This window comes from Tenrec ecaudatus, chromosome 6 (genome assembly GCF_050624435.1).
Source record: "Tenrec ecaudatus isolate mTenEca1 chromosome 6, mTenEca1.hap1, whole genome shotgun sequence".
NCBI classification, from domain to species: Eukaryota; Metazoa; Chordata; class Mammalia; order Afrosoricida; family Tenrecidae; genus Tenrec; species Tenrec ecaudatus.
Window position 1 is genome coordinate 21902623 of NC_134535.1, and position 17117 is coordinate 21919739.

Below are 17117 nucleotides of genomic sequence, written 5' to 3' on the forward strand. Positions count from 1 at the left end.
TTTATTGACCATGCCAAGGTATTTGACTGTGTGGATCATAACAAACTCTAGATAACCTTGAAAAGAATGGGAATTCCAGAACACTTCATTGTGCTCATTCGGAACTTGTACGTGGATCAAGAAGCAGTTGTGCGAATGGAACAGGGAATACTGCATGGCTTAAAATCAGGAAAAGTGTGTGTCAGGGTTTTATTCTCACAATATTTATTCAATCTGTATGCTGAGAAAATCATCAGAGAAGCTGGATTAGATGAAGAAGAGGGTGGCATCGGGATTGGAGGAAAGTTTATTAACAACCTGTGATGTGCAGATGACACAACCTTGGCTTGCTGACAGTGAGGAGGACTTGAAGCACTTGCTGTTGAAGAACAAGGATCGCAGCTATGGCTCAATGTAAAGAAGACCAAAATCCTCGCAACTGGACCAATATGCAACATCATGATCAATGGGGAAAAGGTTGAAGTTACCGAGAATTTTGTCTGGCTTGAATCCACACTCAATGCTCACAGAAACAGCCTTCAAGAGATAAAAGACTTGTTGCATTGGGTCAATCTGCTGCACAAGACTTCGTTAGAGTACTGAAGAGCAAGGATGTTGCTTTGAGGACTAAACAAAGTGACCTGATCCAAGTATTTCCAGTGGCCTCGAATGCATGCGAAGTTGGACACTGAATAAGAAAGACCAAAGAAGACTCGATGCGTTTGAATTGTGCCAAAAGGACAAACAGATCTGTCTTGGAAGAAGTACAGCCAGAATGCTCCTTAAAGGCAAGGATGGCGAGACTTCGAGTTACATACATGTCAGGAGAGACGTGTCCCTGGAGAAGGATCTCGTGCTTGGGAAAATGGGCGGGCAGCGAAAAAGAGGAAGCCCCTGGACAAGGTGGATTGCACCGTGGCGGCGACAGTGAGCTCAAGCAAAGGGACGACTGTGAAGACGGCTCAGGACAGGCCGTGTTTCCTTTTGCTGTACATAGGTCATTATGGGTCAGAATCGACTCGACAGCACCTAACAAAAATGAGTGTTCAGAGCTTTGCATTCTGTGCAACCCACCCCTCTCATGGCTATCTTTGCAGCAAAAGTAAATACGCGTATGCAATTATCTAATATGTCGGTGTCGAACAATGCCAAACTTGAACTTTTCACTACTCGAACCGCAAAGCTTGAAAAACATCTGCTCGGTGTTGACAACTTTGCTTGAAAGTCAAACTCCATTCATTTACAACTCTGTTTACAGACTTGAAAAGACCTGTGTGGGCCAAGAGTGAGTCATGAATTACACTTTGTCTCCCACACAAAGGGGTGTGATGCTTCAGGCTTGGCACCGGCCTCCCTCAGGCCGCATACAGTATTTGTGTTAGTGCGATAAAACATTCATTATTGTGCACTTTTTGCACTTTGTGCCATATGTAATGAACGCTGGGGTTTGTAATGCAGCTGGATGTCTGTCCAAATATTATACTTATAGTACAGAATTAAAATCTGAGGTTCCAAGAGAGTAAGAATCTTGCCAAAGGTCACAAAGCAGGTAAGCGGTGGAGTTGAGAGAAAAATCCAGGTGTGCACATCCCAGTCCACTGTTTGCTTTACAACTAACAAAGTGTAATGAAGGGCTAAAATAGCAACATGGTGTGGCAGTAAAACAACAAACAAACAAAAAAGAACCCAAAGCCAATTTTTTTTATGTGAACCAAGGAAGACTTCATCCATGAAACACTGACCCTGAAAGCTTATTCATCATTTGAAAACCAGCTCAGGGAGTTATAATATCTGCTAAGCTTCCCTGAGCAAACACAGAGCTAATTCCTCTTTCTCTGTTTCTATGCCTGCCACCCTTGGAGCTGGCACTTACAGAGCAATGCTGTGCTGTCATGCGTCATCTCTACAACCCTGTGGGACAAGTATTCTCCGCTCCGCTTGCAGACGAATAACCCAGGGCATAGAATACTGAGAGTGCCACGGACTGCCGCCACCACAACCACAGCCATCTGCCCCGGAAGCACAGCCAGGACGCTCTTCAGAAGCAAGAATGGAGAGACTTGTCTACACGCTTTGGACATGTCACTAGGAAAGAACAGTCCCTGGAAAAGGACACAATGCTTGGTAAATAAAGGGTTGGCACAAAAGGGGAAGCACCTCCACGAGACGGACTGACACAGCGACTGCAGCAATGGGCTCAAACATGACAACTGTGAGATGGTGCAGGATTGGGCAGGGTTTTGTCCTGTTGTACATAGGGTCACTATGAGTCGGTACCAACTTGAAAACACCCGGCAACACAGTTGGACTGGCTCAAAGCATCTCAGTAATACAAGAGGTAAGACTGCTTACTCCTTCCCTCCACCGCAGTGTGCTTAAGGATCTGGTTTTCGCATCCCCAGCACCTCATGCAGTGCCGTTCCATAGTAGGCACTCAATCAAGATTTGCCTGAACCAGAAGTCAGCTGGCTCACGAAGGACACGGAAATGGAGAGGAAAGGGGAGTCTTGAGTGCGCTAGTAAATAGGATCTGCTGAGTGGGAAGTCCTGATTTGTAGCATTTGCTAGTTTCTAGGGTAAAAATAAGGAGCTTTGGTAGTGCTGTGGGTTAGGCACTGGGCTGCTTAGCACAAGGTCAGCACTTCAAACCACCAGACTCTCTCAAGAAGAAAGGTGAGGTTGTCTGCTCAAGTAACAAGTATGGTCTCTTAGGTTATTTTAAGAACTATCCATGTGAAGTCAAATTGACAATGGCAACTTGCAAGACGATAGGAACCTTCAAGGAAGCGGTGAGTTTATTTTAATGGGGGAGAAATCTCTCAGAAAAAGACAATAAGAATGTATAGCTTGAAGAATGTAATCAGTCATTGAATTGTAAATGTACAAACTGTTGAATTTGTGTATGTTTTGCTGTGCATATTTTCAACAACAGATTAAATTTAAAGGAAAAATATTTGTGGTTTCATAAACCCGACCTAGGGTCATTATGAATCAGAATTAACTCAATGGCAATGGATTTGACTGATTTCAAGCTACCAACCTGCTTGCATAATTCCTGAGTGTCTAACAAGGGCTCTCTGGAGCTGGTAGGAGTATACCACACCAAAAGTTCAAGGTCATCAAGAGGTAGGAACGACTTTCCCTTTTACATCTCCTCCTCACAGCAGCTCGCTACCTTAGACTTTACTGCAACCTCAAAAGAAAGGAGGTTGGTTAGATAGAAGAAGAAGAGAGGGGGGAAAGACATGTAAAAACAAAGTACCGTATATACTCGCATATAAGCCGAGTTTTCCAGCACACTGGAAAACTGGGGTTCGGCCTATACACGGGTCAGTGGTACCCCAGAGAGGTGTAAAATCTCACAGGTAAATGTCATTCCTCCGCTTTTCATTCAAAGCCCCCCTGACACTGCAGGGCTTTGAATGTTTGTTTACTGACATCTAACCAACCAGAGCCGTCCTATGACATGGACGGCTCCAATTCGCAGAAGCACCTGGTAGTGATTCACTTACGCTGGCAGCTGAACTGGTAAGGATGTGTCTGTGCTGCGCTCTGTCTCTCCCCTCTGGTCTCTGTGTTAATTCACATCCTGCGTTTTCCACCCTAGGCTTATAATCGAGTCAATCGTTTTTCTGGTTTCCCAGGTGTAATAATTAGGTACCTCAGCTTACACTCGGGTTGGCTTATATTCAAGTATATACGGTATATCATTTCAGTTGATAGGTTTCCTAGCAGATATTAACATTGTCAATGTATCTATCACTCAGAAAAGGGTTGGTGAAGATCACTGAATATACCCTACACTGTCAGAACAAACAATTCTGTCTCAGATGAAGTACAGCCAGAATGCTCCTTAGAAGCGAGGATGGTCAGACTTTGTCTCATGGGCTTGGGCATACTATCAGGAGGGACCAGTCCCTGGAAAAGGACATTCTTGGTAAAGTACAGGGTCGATGGAAAAAAAGTAAAACTCTCAATAAGATAGACAAAGTGATTATAACAATGGATGTAAACACAGCACCAACTGCTGCGATGGGGCAGGGGCAAGCCCTCAGTGCAGGACCGGGCATCTTTTTACACGCACATGCCATTGCTATGGGTAGGAACCAACTACTTGACAACAGAGGGGTGTTGAGCACTTAATGACAATAACAGCATCTGAAGAAACGGCATGGGGACCACTCAGACCTCCTCTGCCTACACAAAGGACAATCCAGTTCCACACCAGTCTAGGGCCACTTGCCACAGGAGAGAAATCAGACATCCTTCTACCCTCCATCCTTCGTTACCCGATTCTGCCACCAAACAGCTCTCCCACAGTCTTCTACTTCTCTGCTGGGTTCAATGATGTGTTGTTGTGGCCACACACAACACACAGACAAGACAAGGGGCTTATTAGGTTAGCTAACAGGTTGCAAAATGGTTCTTTTTCCTGCAATGCCTCTTCTTGGCCATGCTAGCAGGCATGTTTATCTCTGGTCCTTGGCCTCTTGCCGTGTTGCATGGGCCAGGAAGCCTGCACACTGTACTGTGTCACTGTCATGGTAGTGCTTCTCTGCTCTTCCTCGTGGTCTCTGTTGCAGTTTCTTGGCCGCAGTGCCACAGCCTCTGGTGGCTCTGCTACCTCCACCACTTCACACAAGGATTTTGCACACACTTCACTGGTGACGCTGCTTTCGTGATGGCCATAGGGTTCTTATGCTTCTGCGCTGGCTCACTTATATTTTTAGTGGACTGGCAATGCTGACTAACCTCCATTATTAGTGTTTCACACACATATGTACATAGATTCACACAACTACTTGGTGGGAGTTACACAGACATGAATGGAAGAGCCACAGTACGCCCTTCCACTTCACCACCACATCCTCAACACAAACAAAAGACAAGAAGTATTGTATTAAAGCTCAACTTTATCAACCCCCAGAGCCTATTCCCGTTCCAAGTGGCCAATGGGAGCCCGCATGGCTTAATAAAACAGACTCCGTAGCAGTGAACTTGGCTTGGTTTGAATCATAATTCATGACTAGTCAAGCCTTCTGCCTTCCAATGTGGCCAGGTCTTCTTTAGTGTAAATCTTTGAAGAGATTCCATAGCTTGATCTAGCTGTTCCTAGCAAGCAGGAGCATCCAGCAGCTAAGGAGGTTTGCACTAAAGTCAAATAGCCTGGTTTTGCTACCGATGGTTCTGTTACCTGTCAGTTGACTCATCTGTAAAACATGATCTATCTATACATGGTTCCGACAACTCCTGTGGCCCTTGTGTGAATTAGATGTAAATAGATGTGCAGGGCTCAGACTGTGGTAAGGACTTGGTATTCGAGTTGTCCTCATTTTGAAAGCCTATGCATCGTGTCAAGCTAGGAAGCCGTCAGCTCGGTTAAGAGTCTGGGTCTCCTCCTTCTACAGGTTACTCATTCACAGTAACTGTCAATGATGAGTTACCCTAGATGCTGTTCAAAAGCTAACTCAGAGGGTGATCCCATTCATCCTTCTTGTAATTAGCAGCCTATGGCTAAGCGCCCCATTTTCCACAGGGTACTTATTCTCCTTACTCAGAGCATGTTTTTCCCTGGCAGAAGAAGAACACAATTTTCCTTAATAAGTAGCTAAAAGAACAGGAGAAACTTCTGAAAACCTTAATGCATGCTTTTTGGCAGAAATGTCCCTTTTCACCACACCATTTTCTTCGTCTCTCAGGGTCCCGTTTCAACTCTAGAGAAAAGGGAAGACACCGTTTCTAGTGTGGAAAACCACTGGCAGAAGAGCCTGGCAGGTATAAGTTAGGTTCCATTCCATTTGACTCCCAGATGTCTCTTATGAAACTGGAGATCAGCCACCCCCACCACCCACCAAGGGACTGTGTGAGTATTAATTAATGTAGCAAACAGCTTTAAGATCCTACAGATGAAAGCACCATGTAGCTTATTATTACCAATCTCAAAATTCTTACACACTAATAGGTAGTTGATACTGCAAGGAACATCCCCCTCACATTTCCTCAAGAGCTGAAGCTCCAGAACCCCATAGGAGCTGCTGACTGACTATAAGCAAGTCCCACCACTGGCGGAGGGCTGCAGTCACTCTGTGGGGCTGAATTTGGGGTAGCCTTCAGTCCTCCTGCTTGGTGGCTAGTAGTCTATGTCCTGGTTTGAACTGAGAATGACCTGTGTCTCATAAACCTTATAAGTATTAAGACCAGCACTGTGACTTGCAAGACAGCGAGAGCCTTGGAGTTCTCCACCAAAACATTTCTGAAGGCCTTGATGTACTGATTTACAATGGTTATTTGATCTTTTAATCCTCTCAGGAACTTTCTAAGACTCTGTTACCAGAAAGGAGGCTGGACTAGCCCCTACTCTCATCCACAGCATTCAGATAGATCTACTCCTTCTCTGAGGCAAAATACACCCCAGACCTTTATTTTTATTTTTTACTTGTTCAATATTTTCCCCAACACTTTTATTGGCATATAATTCAGTCACACCAAGAAGAGCTGTACAGTCCTCACTACTATCAGTTTTAGCACATTTTCTTCCATTATTAGCTCCCCATGTCCTCCAACCTTCTTTGTTGTACCCCCAAGGAGCCATGAATCTAGTTACTCTCTAAAGATTGATCTATTCTGGGTTTCATATACAGAAAGACAATAAAAAAATAACAAAGTAAAACAGATAAACACCTCAATAGAAAAGCAGAAAATAAATTTAAATGGATCATAAGGAAGGTCAAATGGTAGAGCGATAATTTTCAACCTAGCTGCATCTGCAACAATCCACTTTGCAATGCACGCTGCATGATAGCCAGGCCAGTCACACTCACATGGGCCATGGTCAGAGGGGGTTCCCCAAGGGCCGAGTCCATGCGTATTTACTGCCTCACTCAGAAAAATGGAAAGTTTTCAAATGGGTCTACAGATCATGTACACTGGTACAGATAAGAGCTCATGATACACAGAATCCAGGCCAGATAAACCCCGCAGAAATAGAAAGGGAGTAGTGATACCAGGGGGGTAAGGGGAAGGTGGGAAGAGGAGGGGGGAAAGGGGGAAACTGATCACAATGATTGGCACATCATCCCCAGGGGGAGAAACAACAGAAACTGTGGGAGAAGGGCGACAATAACCGGTGTCAGACATGAAAATAATAATTTATAATTTACCAAGGGGTCACAAGGGTGGGAAGGGGGAAGGAGGAAAAAAAGAGGAGCTGATACCAAGGGCTCAAATAGAAAGTAAATGTTTATAAAATAATGATGGCAACATATGTACAAATATGCTTGATACAATTGACATATGGATTGTTATAAGCTATAAGAGCCCCCAATAAAATGATCTTAAAAAATTAAAGAAAGAAAGAAAATGGGTCTAAAGGGAGAATGTGATGCCCTAACGACATCTGCTTCAATCAACAATGCTGCTCTCTGTCTGATGACAGGGCTACTCACATCCCTCATCCATGATTGGAGGGGGTTCACTGGAGACAAAATCCATGTTCACACCAGGCCTTTAGTTCAGTATTCAATCACTGGCCTTGTAAGAAGGCAAAACGTTTTCCAGCTTACTCTTGACATATAAAGGAACTCTGGTGGTGCTGTGGATTAGGTGCTAGGCTGATAACCACAAAGCTAGCAGTTCAAATCCACAAGCCATTCATGCAAAAAAGATGCAGCTGTCTGCTCCCAAAAGAGTCATGGTCTTGGAAGTCACTAGTCTTAGAGTCACTGTGAGTTGGAAACCACTGGATGACAGTGAGTTTGATTTGGGGCCGTGACGTAGTTACCATATTATAAACAAACAAATTCAGAGCCATCAAGTCAATGCTGACTCATAGTGACCCCACTGTGGGTTTCAGAGACTGCAACTGTTTATGGGAGTAGAAAGCCCAGTCTTTCTCCCAAGGAGCTGCTGGTAGTGTCGAACTGCTGACCATGCAGATAACACGCCAACTTATAACCACTACACCACCAGGGCTTCTTCTACATAGCATAGTGTCTCCGTGTTTTCTATTTAAATAGAGAATGTATAGTTTATATGGAAAATATTGTACTCATCCCTTCAGAAAAATCAACCTCTCTTGTTTTTAGACAAAATTAAAGATGTTCACAGCATCACTAACTGGATTCCTGATTTTCAGCTAGGCCCACGCATGCCAAAAAAGGATGTAATTTCCCAATCTCCTTTCAACATAAGTATGAGTAAGTGACTATGTTCTGGCCAAAAGGATGCAAGCAGAACTGTCATGTGCAACTTCCAGGAAATAGTCTTAAATGAAAGGGATGTGCCCTCCGTCAACCCTTTTCCCAACTGAAGGCTGGGATCTTCCCCATCCTGAAACACAAGATGGAAGAAAAATGATGAGGATTATAGAACAAGCAAATAGAACGACTCAACGTTGTACCCAATAATATGGCGTGTCATACAAGGCCTGGACAGACTGCCTCTGACTTCTTTTAAGGGAGAGAAAAACAAGTGTATCTCGTTTGAGCTACTGTTGTTTTTGCAATGGGTTTGCTGTCACTTGTGCCCAAACCTAGTCCTATCTAAACCCCTTGTGCTTACATTACATTATAGGTAACATATTTACATTGTTTAAAAAAATGGAAAAAAAAACAAAACCAAGCAAACAGACAGAGAAACAAAGTAATCCAGAATCTCACCATTAGAGAGCAATCAAAGATCTAAGGCTCATGTCTTGCTTTTCTCTAGACATTACCTGAGTGCCCTCATTCTTTTGTGGTTACTCCTATCTATAGGTTAAACCTTCCCAATTCTGTATCTCCAGGTTATCCTAACATATATCCGTCAGCCTATACATTGACGTTGAACAATCTTCATATGCCCAGAGCCAAATCCATCATTCTCTCTAGTCTAAACTCTGTCCCCCCTCTCAATGAATGATACTCCATCCTCCCACATCCACTCCCTTGTCTCTCCTGGTAACACTTCTCCCAGGAGGGACCAGACCCTTGGCACCTATCACATTAGCAAGACAGATGCACAAATACTGGGTTTTATTAATTTTTTCTCCCTTGTTCACTTGCTATGCTTTTAAAAGCAGGACATGATTATCCTATACATGCTATTTTAAACTTGGCAATTGTCTCATTAAACATTATGGTATAGGCATTTTCCCCATGCAATCAAAACTCTAGGTGAATTATTTTAATGCTGGGTAATATTATATTAATTAACAGCTAATCCTAAAGCTGACTTTGGGCTAGGAACTGTGCGAGGCATTTTACAGACTTTCCCATTTTTCAAGAGGGAATACAAAGGCGCAGAGGAGCAAAGAGCCCTACTTGTGACGACTATGACTAGTGGGCGACAGCGGATCATGAGCTCCTTAGAGGCAGGACTCATATCGCTAATGTAAAAGAACAGATCTTCAAGTATTTTAAAATAGGAGGGGGGAAATAAGTCAATAACTTACTAGAATGTTTTAAGTGGCTATTGAAAAGAGATTTATCCTGCCTTATGAGAAGCTTACTCTAGTTCCATACTTGTGCACATCTAAATACATTGAGAAGGTGACATTAAGTTAACACTATGGCAGAGGCATTACTGATAGCCCACTTAATCCTAATAACACAACTGGAGGGATAACGCTTTCCCCACTTGCTTACAATAGAGCTGGAGGTGAGTAAAGCACAGATTTGAAGCCAGGTCTGTACGCCACACAAACATATTTTCTACTTCCTCTCTAAGACAGATTCTTTTGTAATATGATAGTTTCTTCAATGAATCATCAGCTTCCCTACTCTTGCATTTATTGCAAAATGGAAATATACATAAATACGAGAGCTCTATATGTAGAGGTTCTTATGTGATGCTATATAACCACACGCCTCCAATGCCCTTGGTCATGTACTTTCGGGCAGAGCACATACTCTGAAAAGGAAACCACGAAAATAGTATCATTTACAAAGCCATCCAAAAGATTAAACACTTAGGAATAACCTACTAAAGAAACAAAAGACATACAAAGGAAAGGGTAAAACACCAAGAAGACCTACCCAGATGGAACAATGTCCTATGGTCAGGGATAGAAAGACAACATTGTGAAAATAACAATACTATCTAAATCCTAAAAACAAACAAACAAAAAACAACCAACAAACTCACTGCCATCAAGTCAATTCTGACACCTAGAGACCGCACAGGACAGAGTAGAACTGCGCCTGTGGGCTTCCAAGACTGTAAATGTTTACCAGAATAGAAAGCCTCATCTTTCTCCCAAGGAGTGGCTGGTGTCTCCAACTGCTGACCTCATATGTCACAGTCTAACACACAATCCACCCTGCCACTAATGCTCCTGTTATACTACCCAGAGCAATCTACAAATATAATGCGATTCTGATCCAGACCCCAGCATTATTCTTTTAAAAACTGGAAACACTGGAAACTGGAAACCAAGTTTATATGGAAAGAGACCCAGGATAAGCAAAGCACAAAAGGAGGAATCCTCTCACTTCCCCTCCTCAAAACCTACTACACACCCATGAGAAGCTGACCGCCTGGTACTGGTACAATGAAAATTTCATAGATCAATGGAACAGAACACAGAACCCTGGAATAAATCCAATTACCTACAGACAACTGAGTTTTGACAAAGAGCCAAAAGACATTAAATGGAGATGAGACAGTTTATTTAGCAAATTGTTGTTGTTAAGCGACACTGAGTTGGTTCCGACTCATAGTGATCCTATGAACAATAGAAGTCTTACATCATCTCACAATTGTTATGTTTGAGCCCATTGTTGCAGCCACTGTGCCAGTCCACCTTGTTGAGGGTCATCCTTTTTCACTGCCCTCTGCATCAAACAAGATGGCCTGTTCCAGGGACTAACCTCTCTTGATAACATGTCCAAAGTATGTAAGATGAAGTTTCACCATCCTTGCCTCTAAGGAGCATTCTGGCTGTACTTCTTCCAAGTTCTTTTGGCAGTCTATGGTACTTCCGATGTTCTTCACCAGCACCATAATTCAAGGGAACCAATGCTTCTTCAGTCTTCCTTAGTCAACGTCCACCTTTCACATGCACACGAGGCAACGGAGAATACCATGGCTTGGACCAGGCGCACCTTAGTCCTCAAAGTAACATCCTTGCTCTTCAGCATTTTTTAAAGAGATCTGGGCAACAGATTTATCCGATGCAATGCGTTGTTTGATGTCTTGACTGTTGCTTCCATAGGGATAAGTTAATCAAATGTCTGAATAGTATGGCCTGTAAATGATGTTCTAAATGGCCCTTGGCAGAAAAAGGTTCTTCAACCCTGGACTCGAGGGTAGACAGGGCTTAGCTAGGTGATGAAAAGCCAAAGATAATACTCTACAAGATGGGCAAGAGGCAAGAGGTGGGGTGCAGGGTTGCGGGGGGAGAAGAGGGGAGGATAAGGAGGTGGGGCAGTGGCAGGGAAAGCTATTGGGATGTTTGATAGGTTGTTTTAATGTTCAATACAAAAAATGATATCTGAAATGTAAACCCCCACCTAATTCACAATAAAAGTTTAAAAAGAGAGAGTGGAGCACACACTGGTGTAGTCGATGCCGCATGTAGCTCCTTCCATGAACAGCATGAATACAAATGTAGGCGTCAGCCTGATGTGTGTGTGCAGCAGTCCACAGAGAGCAGTCACAGAGATCAACCCTGCCGGAAGCACAGATTAGATCTGAGAATAAAACAGCACTGATTAAGAACCTAGATTTGGAAACCAGATTTCCAAGTTTCACATTTCACTTCTGATACTAACTGGCTGTGTGACCCTGAGCAAGTTATTCAACTTCTCTCTGCCTGCATTTCCTCATCTGCGACACGGCAACAATAAGAGTAATACCTACCTGATGTAGCTAGACGGCAGGCCTATTAAACCATGGCTTCTAGAAAGGATATATAGGGCTTCCTGCTGTTATTATTCCATGATACACATGAACAGATAACTCGCAGACTATGAAAAACAACATAGAGAAAAAATGTTCTGCCTCACTAATATTCAATGAGATTAAAATAAACATTTACCATCTTTCAAATTGGCAAATATGATTTTTTATTGATCTTTCTGAATTGCCACTAAGCGCAATGACAATTTACTGAGCTCGTGGAGTTATTAATGAGTAAAACTATTTAAAAGACTCTAGGACTATAGCAATGTTCATACTCTGACCAAGAAATCCAATCCAGTATTCTATCCTAAGAAAAATAATTTTGCATACAGCAAAAATTTTAGGTAGAAAGAAAAATATTTTAAAACTGTGATTCCACAATAGCAAAAAACTGACAACAGACTATTTGTCCAACCATAGGGAAATGGCTATGTAAGTAGTACACGTGGGATATTTCATAATCATTGAGAAGATAAATGAAGAATTCATAATAATGTACAAAAGTTGTGATGTTTTAAGACAAAATATAAAATGCATAACCTAAATATTCCCACTGGCTCTCTGGGGGTCTGACTTTGTGGTGTTTGTGTTTTATCAGACCATGGTCTCCACGAGGAGCCCGCTTGGCATACCAGGCTCCTCGTGGGGCGCCTAACTGCCAGGGTGGCCGGTTAAGGGCAACAGCTGTTCTGCAGGAGACACAGGATGCATTCTAGAAGGATTCTAGAAGGCTTTCTATAAGGCACACTCAGGGAGCAGTTCTCTGGGGGAGAAAGATGAGGTTGGCTGCTACCATGGACTGACAGCTTCCATTCAGAGCTCTTATGTTCTCTCCGCCACACACTCCTGATTAGATTCATTCTCAATGAACAAGCCACGAGGCTTTCCAGCTCATTAAAATATATATATTATTTACTTTGTTGTTGTTGATCATCTACAGAGCAAAACGTACACCCATCCAACAGTTCCTATGAATACGGTTTGGTGACATTGACTGTGCCCTTCAATATGTGCAACCAGGCCCACTGCCTTGGCTGAGTTGCTCATCCTTCATTTGCATAAAGGTACTGTCCTCCAAGGCACCTGTCTACCCTCTCTAGCTGCTATTGTCAATCTGATCCCCTGCAGGGAGCTCTTAAAAGGGCATAGTGGCTCAAGGTAGACATTTTAAAAATAGATAAACTAAACTTTTCCTTGGTTTTAAAATGACTTTACGGAATGTTTTGGTTTAAGGTTGAAAGATTATCTCAGAGGAATAGTTCTGGAATTTATCCACCCTGCATGGATCCAGAAAGACCAGAGTGTATCATGTTGTTCATAACAACCTCATATACAACAGAACAAATCACTGCCGGGTCCTGTGCCGTCCTTACAATTGTCCTATGTATAAGCCCATCCTTCCAGCTATTGTGTCAACCATCTCCTTCAGGGTCTTCCTCTTTTTGGCTCTCCCTCTACTTTACCAAGCATGATGTCCTTTTCTAGAGCGTGGTCCAAATTTCTAGCAGCTCCCTGTCAATGTACTGCTTTTGAATGATCAGATTATGAATTATTTTGAATGTAATGTTTAGGAGCATTCTGGCTGTACACATTTGTTCATTCTTCTGGAAGTCCATGGTCCTGCCAACATACATCACTCACACCAAAATTCAAAGGTATCATTCTTCTTAGGTCTTCCTTATTCTTTGTCCAGCTTCTGCATGAGGTGACTGAAAATACCACTGCTTGGGTCAAGTGCATCTTGGTCTTCCAAGTGCTATCGTTACTTCTTAATACTTAAAGAGATCTTTTGCAGCAAATTTGCCCAATCCAAGACACATTTTAATTTTCTGCATGTGGAAATCCAATTTTCCAGCGCCATTTATTGAAGACTCTTACTTCCCTACCGAATGGTTTGGGCCCGCTTGTCAAAAGTCAATAGACCACAGGTGTGTGGGCTTATTTCTGAGCTTTTAATTCTATCCCATTGGTCTACGTGTCTATTGTTACATCAGTACCAATGAGTTCAATGGCCATGAGTTTTTGTTTGTTTGTTTGTTTGGGGTTTTATACATCTGCTGTAATCAAAACAGCCAAAGGGAATGATCGGAGCTAGCCTGAAGCACTTCTGCTGGTGAGGGGTTCTTCTTAGTCTAAGGAAAGCGATGCCTGAGGAAGCAACTGGGGAGCCAGACAGGTGGCACGGGAACACTGAGCAGGTTACTCAAATGCTAAGTGAAACAGAATGAATTCCAACCAGCTCATAGAACCCCTGGGTGGCTGACGTGAGAGATGTAAGACAGCAGCATCAAGAAGGAACTCGAGCGTTAGCTCCTCACTCCCCTCTGCAAACACCATAGCCATAGTCCCCCCAAGCCGCCAAGAGGCCAGCAGGCTACACACCAGAACCCCCAAGCTGGTAACACAGGGCATCCTGACCTATATCTGGGAAAACTGCCTCACAAGTCCTCCAAAGCCTTGTATCTCCACACGCAGCACTACAGAGTGCTGGACAAAATGAAGATGATTATGTTGAAGTGTCTCTCTCAGATCAAAGCCACTGGACAGGCATATGATGCAAAGATCCAAGGCTTCGACATGAATAAGCCCCATGAGAGGCAGCTCATCCACAGGGACAGCTACAGAGCAGCTGGTCTGGTGGCAGGTTGCATAACCTCCGGGTGCAACAGTCACCGCCGCATCCAGGAACACCTTACAGAGGAGTCATGTTCTAGTCTGGAGGCCAATACCAGGAACATCATAGGGAAGGCAGGTAGGGTGAGTCATGAGAGGTTCTAAGGAGGTAGCTGGAAGGAGCAGGGGAGGGACCAAGAATTACCAATGGTCCTTTGGCCATCCATCCATCCTGTGTATTCAGTTTTCCACGCTTGGTTTCCTCATCCTAAGAGCGTGATATCACCATCTACCTCACTGGTGGTATTCAGAAGAGTCAACAGAAGGGATACTGTGTGCGTAGGCCGCGGGAGAGCACACCTGACTGCCTCACGCCACACGAAAGCTATGCCTTCCTGCAGCTGAGCTCCTCTCCTCAAGACCAAGCGTGGTAGATAGCAGTTGTCCCCAATCATGACCCTCTAGCGGCTGGAACAAAATGAAAGGGGATGGAAGGAGGGAAGGGGAGATGGTGGGGTGGTGAAGAGGCTTCCCGGCATCAAGGCTATCCGTCTTCGTTTGTTTGTTTGTTTTGTTAATATTACTGAAAACACAAGAATTCACTGGCAGTTTTTCCATTACCAATTTAGTTAGGCAGCACATTGTACTGGCTGCTGCAGGCCCTGGACTCTACCGGGAGATAAGATTTTACTAGAGAATCCCAAGGGACTCTAACTCCAAAAGAGCATCAAGTTCACCTGCCTAGCTCAGGGAATGGGCACAGCAACGCTCCATACACATGCTGAATGAATCAGTCAGGCACTGATTCTATACCTGGCATCCCTAGCTACCACTTGTACTGTCTGGACCCTTTAGTACTTACTGTGATCCAGGCACTGGGAAGATTAGGTAGACAAGACCTATGGAGAATTTTTTTCTTTTTCTTAATTTGTTGTTGCCATTTAAAATCTACACAGCAGTGCTCGCTTCGGCAGCACATGTGCTAAAATCGGAGTGATACAGAGATTAGCATGGCCCCTGTGCAAGGATGACACGCAAATCCGTGAAGCGTTCCATATTTTTAGGATGTACAGTATAGATGGGATCTGGAAACACAGGGAATCTAGGACAGATGAACCCCTTAGGACCAAGGGTGAGAGTGGTGATACCGGGAAGGGAGTGGGGCTAAAAAGGGGGAACTGATCTCGGGGATCTACATATAAGCTCTTCTCTGGGGGATGGGCAACAGGAAAGTGGGTGAAGGGAGACGCCGGGCAGTGTAAGATAAGATAAAATAATAATTAAAAAATTATTAAGGGTTCATGAGGGAGGGGGGAGCGGGGAGGGAAAAAGGAAAATGAGCTGATTCCAGGAACCCAAGTGGAAGACGAATTTTGAGAATGATGAGGGCAATGAATGTATAAGGGTGCTTTACACAATTGATGTATGTATGGATTGTGGTAAGAGTTGTATGAACCCCAATAAAATGATTTAAAATTTTTAAAAATCTACACAGCAGAGCATATACCAATCTAGCAATTTCTACAGCTACAATTAGTGACATTGATTACATTCTTCAAGTAACATAACCACTCTCTTCGTTCTTTTCCAGCTCGTTTCTCCTTCATGAACACAAATTCACTGTACCCTGAACTATTGCATATTTCAAACTGCTGCGTCAATTTGATCCCTTATGGCTAGGTCTTTGAGAGAGCATAATGCGCAAGGCAGATATTTTTTACGAGTGAAATTAAACTATTGTTTGGTTTAAAAGAGACTGCCTGGGATATTTTTGGTTTAAAGGTTTAAAGATAATCCCAGGGCAAGAGTTTTAAGGGTTCATCCAGTATTTTTGGCTCCAAAAAGTCTGGACTCCATGAGAATATGAAATCCTGTTTTGATTTCCCCCTTTTGATCAAGATTCTTCTACAGACTCTGACTAAAGTGCTAACTAATGATACCCTGTTCTGCTCTCATGGTAAGGGAAGCAGTTGTTCACGATAACAATTAGCCGCACATTCTGTTTCCTCCTCCTATTCTTGACTCTCCCACTTCTATGAAGCTTTCTTGAAGGAGTCAAGCAGGAGAAGAGAGAGAAGCTGCTTGTTCACGAAGCCAGTGTGAGGCACCACATGAAGAGTAGCTGATCTATAATTACAAGCCCCTGCAAGGCACAGACCTGATTGTATATCCTGTGTGGCTGCCCTGGGAGGCCAATAAAGCCTTCACATGCTCGTGAAAGCAGTTTGACCTTGAAGGCCCTTCAAGAAGTCTCAGGCACCTCTAGGAGTCTGCAGGTCAGACTGTGCAGCCTTACACTATAAATCCTGATTTATCCCCACCAGTTGCCCAAATTCCAGACTAGTACAAAACATGAAATGGAAGACAGCTTTTCATGTATGACGAAGCAACAGGTCATACATAAAGGGTCAGCAAGAGGCTCCCATCCTTTAGGTACAGAAGTTGATGTGAGAGAATCCCATCCCTTCTTACGTACATCACATTTTCTTGGGGGAATTTTAGCAACAGATGAATGGAAGCTCCTAGCCAGGATTAATAGATCTGTAACCATGTCTGCAGAAAAAGAAAGGTGCTTCCTGTCTAATTAGTGTTTGAGGGCAGGTGTAAAATTTTCAAAGGACTTAAAACTTGCCCCTAGTGACTAC

At 43.4% G+C, this 17117-nt stretch overlaps 1 protein-coding gene and 1 non-coding gene across 3 annotated transcripts in view; one reads left to right on the plus strand and one right to left on the minus strand.

Moving 5' to 3' along the window:
* The window catches only part of TXNRD1 (thioredoxin reductase 1), a 115626-nt gene that overhangs the window by 63747 nt on the left and 34762 nt on the right, over nucleotides 1-17117 (minus strand). The gene's annotated exons all lie outside the window — the stretch shown is intronic.
* Nucleotides 15431-15534, plus strand: LOC142452057 (U6 spliceosomal RNA). Its single transcript, XR_012785121.1, has one exon. It is a non-coding gene; the product is annotated as a U6 spliceosomal RNA (small nuclear RNA).